The sequence below is a fragment of the Vidua macroura genome, chromosome 3 (genome assembly GCF_024509145.1).
Source record: "Vidua macroura isolate BioBank_ID:100142 chromosome 3, ASM2450914v1, whole genome shotgun sequence".
Lineage (NCBI taxonomy): Eukaryota > Metazoa > Chordata > Aves > Passeriformes > Viduidae > Vidua > Vidua macroura.
This window is the reverse complement of record NC_071573.1, coordinates 27885899-27893353: the sequence shown is the minus strand read 5'-3', so window position 1 is coordinate 27893353 and position 7455 is coordinate 27885899.

Here is a 7455-nt window from a genome sequence, read left to right as displayed (position 1 = left end):
TAGATTATACAGGTCAAGTCATGCAAATGCTTTTATTACTGCTGATTAATTCTGTCAGCTGTTATGTTAATGTGCATGGCATGAGCAGGCACCAAGCAAAAGTACAAAGAAGCTGAGACTATTTCCTAAATAAGGATGTGGCCCAGACTGCTTGAAATTGTGTGTGTCTGTGCCTGGCAGAGTGATGATGGATGATAACAGGATGAGAATGAAATCTCTATTGCTGTGCTTTGGCAGTGCAAATACATCTCTCTCCAGACTCAAGGAATGAGAGGCAGGTTGTTTTTTTTTTTATTGCCAACCCCAAGCCTTTAGAAATCTTGAGACCATCTGACACTGTGTATTTTTTATAATAATAACTATGGATTCTGGTTTTAGTTGCCCTTTATTTTCTGGACTGACAGCACTTCTTTTCCAATAATCCTACTTCCATATGGACTAGAACTATACTTAATAAAAAGAAAGCCAAAATTTTGATGTGTGCCAAGAACTGGGATGTTGGGGAAATTGCTGCATGAGTTTCTGATAACATTATGCATTATGTAACTTATCTGTAAGGTCAGACCTCAGGATGGGAAGCACAGGGATGTGTGCAAGCTGGGACAGGCTTCACTTCACAGATTCAGCACGCAGGAAAAAGAACACCTGAAAGGCTTTGGAAGGTACTTGCAACACAAGCCTGGCATTTCAGCCAAGGAGGCATTTAAGAGAAGGTTAGGACTGTCAAAGGCATAGGCACAGCAATGCATGGGCTGCTGGAAGCAGCTGCCAGCTCCCCATTGAGAAAATCTCCCACAGACAGTGGTGTGAAAGCTCACCAGCATGGCCTCCTCCACAGCACGCTGGGAAAGCAGCAGCTTTGTTCCCTGGGAGCTGCTGGGAGTGAGGCTTCGTCCTTCTGGCACTGTGGCAGCTGCCTTGGGCTGTCTGTCACCCACAGCCATCCTCAAACACGTCCTCCACCTCTCGTCTCTCCTGAAAAACAAGGCGTGTGCATTGCTACAGTGACAGGAGCTCTTCCACTGCAGTAAAGGAAGGGGGTTTTATTCTCAAGGAAGTTTTATTCTTTTCCTCACCCCGGCTGTGGCACGGCTCAAGCCAGCACAGCCCACCTGGCTTTCCTGCGATGCGGGATTTCCCTGCAGCTGTACAGAAAAATTCCCCACTTCACATGTGTGACGGGGACTTGAAGTGCTGCCTGCAGGGTCCTGAAGGAGTTGAACCTGGTAAAAGTTATGGCGTGCTAAGGAGGGGACAGCCCCTTAGGGCTAGGACAGTGTCAGGTGTGCGCTTCCCTGGGAGCCGGGGAGAGGGTGGAGCTTTCTCTGCCTCTGCTTCGAAGGAGGCACACAGGAAACTCCCCAGTGTGCAGGACCACTGTGCACAGCTGTCCCCCAGGAGCCCTAGAGAAAGTCCTGAAGGTAACAGCAGGGGAGAGCCACAAGACGTGGCTTTGCTGTGGGCTCCTGAGCCAGGGAAGCCCCTTGTCATTCCAGCATTGCCCATCTCCATGGCTTCTCCCCTCCTGCTGCAGCCTCCAGGTTGCTTACTGCTACAGCAAGGTCACAGCTCCAGCAGCCGAAGGCTGGGGACACAGGTGTAGCAATAGCCCAGCTGGGAGCCTGTCCTGAAGAGTGAAGAGTGGCTGGGATAAGAAAGGCTGAAATTGGCTGCAGACTGTGCCTTGAAGAAGAGTTTGTGTTCCTCAAAGCTTATTCACTTCTTCCAAGTACACCAAGTAGTCTAGCAAATTTGTTTTCCCCTAGAAGCCTTGCCTTCCTCATAGCCACAGTGATACCCATCTGCTATTGAGAGACACTCTTGCAATGAGTATTATTTGGGTGTCTATTACTAAAGCAACTTGTTGCCACAGGAGACCTCTCTCTTGCTTTTAGTAGTGGTTTACATGGGCTCATGGGTTTGTGAGGGAAACTTAACACCGACTAATGCCTTGCTACCTTTTCATTGCCATTTGCTTTGTAAAAGCTGCCCCATGCCCTGCAGGCTGCATTTCAGCCCCAAGCAAATATGTTTGGTCAAGTGGCGCAGCCAGGTGAACATCAGGTCACTGGTTTTCATCAGCACTGGTGCTGTTTAATAGGCAATCCTTTTCTTCATTTCCCTGTGGCTCTTAGGAAATTTTCTCCCTTTTTTTGTCTGCTTAAGTATAGATGTGGTCGTAGAACAAAGAAGAATCACATTATTTGATATAGGTAAACTTCTAGATCTTTATAAATTATTTCAATAAAAATATATAAAAAATTTATATACTAATTTCCATGCAGGGATAAAAAAGGAAAGAATGAGTATAAAGCTGGAAGTGCAGATGTTGCGAAAAACTCCCTTCTTTCTGAATTTGTCTGAGATGTTATATATTGCTGCTCAGTGCGCAAGTAAAAGCATGTCTTAGATGTGGGTAGTTTTGGTGCCTGATACTTGGTAGATAAGTTTATTCTTTGTGAATTTGTGAAAAGATATATCTGATAGCTTTATTTTCTTTTTTTCCTTCTCAGAAAGGGCGTTGGAGAGACTGGATTTGAGTGGCAGGAAATGAAAAGCAGGCTTGCGTAGAGAAGGATGGAGACTGAGCAGCTGAGAATATGACCAGAAGGCTGAATGCTGACAAAAGTGGGAAGTAACCCCATGCTCTGGGGGTTATGCTCTGGCAGATGTTTGAAAAATTAATTTAGCAGCTTTCAGTGCAGCTAGAAGTGGTGTTAGTTCTAAGTTGTTCAACAGGCTGGAGCTGTTCAATAGGCTGTGGGGGAAGGCAACTCCAAATTGCAGGACCAGAAGCACGCAGCACTGATGGGACACAGCACAAAAGAACAGGAGTGAAGAATTGCAGGGTGAGAGATTGCATTGCATAATGGATTTGCTGGGTGTTATCAGGAGACTGAGTCAATGAATTACTCAGAGGGTGGTCTTCTCCTCCACCTCATCTCTTCTGTGTCTGTGATGTTTCTACAAATTCAGCTTCACAAACTTTCAGCCTTTTCGTGCCCAATGAAGGGTCAGTGAATAGGCTGAGGATGAAGCACATCCCCTCAGAAGCTGGGTGTGGAAAGACAAGCTGGAATATTTTCCCCATGCTGTCCTGTTGTTTGGTACTCTCATCTCTTCCAGAAGAGGGATAGCCATGAAACTTGCTGTGAATACCAAGGATCTTGGCACTGCCAAACCCTACATCAGCAGCAAGTGATCTTTCTGACTTGACTTCTCTTGGGTTTAACAGAAATGTCTCAAAGTAAAAGGAAGGTGAAAGACAAAACCCATCTCATTGCCAATCATTTTTGCAAATAAAAATAGGCTCTGAGTATGTGATAGCATGAAAACTCTTTTCAATAGATACCATGCCCTCTCTGGGTACTTGACTCCTTTCTACTGGAAGACAATTTCTGTTTTTCTTATGCCCCCTTTGTAGCCCCATTTTCAAGAGAATGAGGCTTAGCTAACCTCAGATCTCACATGATTAGGAGAAAAGCTTTGAAATCTGACCTGCCAAAAGAAAACATACCCTAACTCTTAGAATTCATTTCAGAATATGGACCTCTCAGCCTGCCAGTGAAAGAGTAACAGAAGCAGAAGGGAAAATGCATGTTTTAAACTGACATGCTGTATATTTTATTCCTAATGCAAAAAGACAAATTGCTACATGAGTGAGCATGCACCAGAATCTGATTAAATCTAAATCCAGAGCATTCACCTTCTTCACAGCAGGGGCTTGCACAGAGTTCTACTCTGAGTGTTTCTGTCTGTTTGTGGAAAAAATAATCAGTACCTTGTCAAAAAGCCAGGCCAGCCAACACATGCAAAACCTATCACTCAGATATCTATTTGTGTCAGTCCTCCACAATACAAAATTTGAATTTGTAATGAAACAGCCTCAAAAGCATCCAGAAAATATTTGATGCCACACTCAGCTCTTTCACTCAGTTTCAGAAGCATCCAGCATAGTGTCACAGTGCAGTTTTATTAGCTTGCAAATGTGTACAAGGGCTCTGATGCTTTATCTTCTCAAGGAAAGGCTCTTTCAAGTTGATAGAAATGAGATTTGTTATCTCACGCAAGGGGAAATACGATTTTGGAATCACTGAAAATGATTAATGAAATTAATGAAAATTGTGAAAGAGACTTCTGCAAGAGAATCCGCTAAATGCAAGGAATTGGTACAAGTGTTTGTTTTTGGTGCATAGTCATGTAACAAAGTACAATTTGGCTCACCAGCTGTCAAAAAAAAGGCTTCCAATTTCTACTGTGAGCAATAAAATACTAATACAGATAAACAAAGTAAATAAAGCTGTTAAAAATTAATAGTAATGTAAACAAGAGCAGAATCAGGCACCAAAAAAGAGATCTAGTAATTTGCCCCTGCAGATGAAGATGTAAAAGAACAGCATCATTAATAAAAAAGTTTTTAGAACACTTTCAGTATTTATCACTAATGGCTATTTAGTGATGTAAAGCTTCCATAGTACACATGGAAGGAAGCTGACTCTAGACAATTACAAATCTGGGGAAGAAGTCTACTGAGGCGAATGGATACATATCACAGAGGCTCTGTTTGTGGCAATGGCCATTAGCAGGACAACCCCATAAACCTCAGACTAAGAGAGAAATTGTAGTTTGGTTTCAAGGTACTTCAGAGCAGCACCAGATGATTCACAGGCAAAATTTTCTTTGACATCTACAGTAGCTTGACTGAGTAAAAACTGAAGTGTAAATGAAAGACAGAAAGCCCAGCAAGCAGATCTCGTTTCTTGTTCTGTGTGATGACACTTGTTTTTCTTGATTCCTCACCCGTAAATTGGTGGAGCTCCAAGTGCATTTTTGAATAGGAGTTTTCAGGGAAAATCCCGGGTGCTGCAAGAATAAGTAGGTGCATGTTTCCCCCTGAGTCAGCCCTCAATCTTATCTCCAGAAAATCTGGAGCCATTTCTCATGGCTCCATCTTTCATTCGGTGGTGTCCCAAAGCCTGACCACCTATGAGCAGAGGGACCAGGATCTGGGTCACCAACCATGCTGGTGGGCACCTTTTCCATGTCAGTGTCCCCAGTGCCAGCGAGGGGCGAGGCTCTGGCCCCCTGCCAGGTTTAGACATTTCCCTACCTGAACAGGGTGGCAATGCTGGTACCCTGGCGGAAACTCTGATTCACCCGCTGTGGTTTTGCTTGTGGAAAGTTTCAGATCAAGCTGTAAGTTACAGTTCAGTGATCATTGTATTTGAATTTAGTGCCTTACTCTTGAAAGGGCAGCTCTTGTGCCTTCTTCACCTACCACAGGTTATGGCTGGACTTGGTTTTAAACAAACAATTGCAAGGCAAGAATTTCCTTGCTATTATTTTGTTGCATCTTACAAGTTTCCTTAGTATTAGGAGAAGCAAAGGTTTGGCCAAAGTTGAAAGAAATAATGTGAGATTCCATCATCAGTGAGTTTTCGTAATAGTTTCTTTCCTTTTACATCTCCACCTGCATGTATTTCAGAAACAGAATTTGAGAAATCATTCTTGCTTACAAATTGCTTCAAATCAAGAACCTAAATATTTCACATTTGTGATTGCAATTCTGTTTTTCTACAGTTATAGTGCTTTGGAGACTAGATCTACCAGCATTTAAAGGGTAGCATAAGATGTGTTGGAGAAAAATAGAACTAGCAGAAAAGGATGTGCTTTCTCCATGCCTGGCACAAATAGAAGGGCTGGCAAGCAGCTTTTTGGCTACTTTGTTTTCAGAAGAATCAAAGTGATAAATTAAAAATATAGACTGGGCCATATTTCAAATGTTAAGACCTAAGGTGGAGTAAACAGACCATGCTTCAATCCAGGCTCTTACTTAACACTTGAGAAATATCTATATCTGTAATCCATATCTATATCTATATATCTATAACTATGTGTATATGTATATGTATGTTTTATTTTTGATGGAACCAACTTCTTCCTCTCATTTTTACTTGTTGTTTGTTTAACCTACCTCTGTTACATAAGATATAAGAAGGGCATGGTTTGTAGAGAAGGAAATGTAAACAAAAGATGTTTAGAAAATGTTCAGTACACACAAGGCCAGAGTTTATTTGTTTCTTCCTGTAACAGCAGCAAGACTAATAAAATTTATTTATTCTGCTTACAGACCTTGTCTCAACTGCTGCATAATTCTGCTCTCTAAATGCCACGTTTTGTGCTCAGTTAATATCATGGCCTTGTGATGCTGTAATCATTAAAAATAAGAGAAAAGTGTTGAGATAAACTATCTCAAAAGTAGGAAAAATACATGTATTCTTCAGATCACACACAGTTTTTCTCAGGCTGGTCTTGGCATATGTATGTGTTTTTGAAGTACTTAATGCCAGACAGAATCTGGATAAATCTGATTTTTGTCAAGGTGCCATGGGAGAATCAGTAGGGTGATATGCTGAAATCAATACCACCCAGAAAGAGGCAGCTTCCCATCTCATAGATTCCTACCAAGGCAGGTCAAAGCAACAAAGTTCTCTCCTGCACATCTCTGCACTGGCACACAAGTCACCTCCTGCTGAGGATAACCAACCCAATTAATAGTCCTGGAAGATAAAAAACGGTTTCTCATTAGGCTACAAGTGCTACAGCATTGTCTGAGATCATGGGATTTGGTGGTCTGATGCTTAAAAGTAAATTGGGCTCTGATCTGCCCATTTATGTTTTGTTATTAGCCTGGATCAGGTGTCATGTACAGTTTGGCTGAATGGGCCATTCCACATTGTTCAGTGTCTTAGCTCATGCTTGGGTGTTGAATGTGACACAGTTACAGTACTGCTACGTTGGTAAACCAGCTGGAAAACTGGCTGGATGGTGTTCAGGGTGATTGTGGACTGAAGCTGGGATAACTGTGGAAGGTGTTGGCTGCTGGTGCCCTTCCTGACTTGAAAGAAAAGGCTGGCCAAGACCTTTGGAGGACACTGTCTGCTGCTATCCTTCTTCCCTTGCAGAGAGGAAATTCACTTGATACTTGCCATAACTGCAGCTACAAATCTGCTTCATAAATGTGTTGTCACTAGACAGGGCTTTTTAAAAAAGTAGCAGTAATCAATTTGCTGTGTTTAAGTCTGACAGACTTTTGTGGTCAATGTGTTCTTATGGGAGCTGATGTTTCCAGGATGTTGTTACTGGAATGCTGCAGCTGTGCTTTTAACTCTTAGAGGACTGGCATGTCTTTACTTTCCTGTTCCTCACCCAGCAGCTTTCACATGGGATGTCATAACCAAGGTGCTGGAGAGCCCTCTGGCTTAAAGGTGCAGCAGAGCTCTTAAGCTTGGTGCTGAAGTACTGCATTGGGTCAAGATAATGTCTAATAACCCCTTGTGGAAATCATATTTTAGCTGCCCAAACTTTCTCAGACAATAAATAGCAATTCAGTAAAGTGAAGATTTCAATTCAACATCTCCCTTTTAACAAGTTTGGAAGGTTGCTATGCACAAA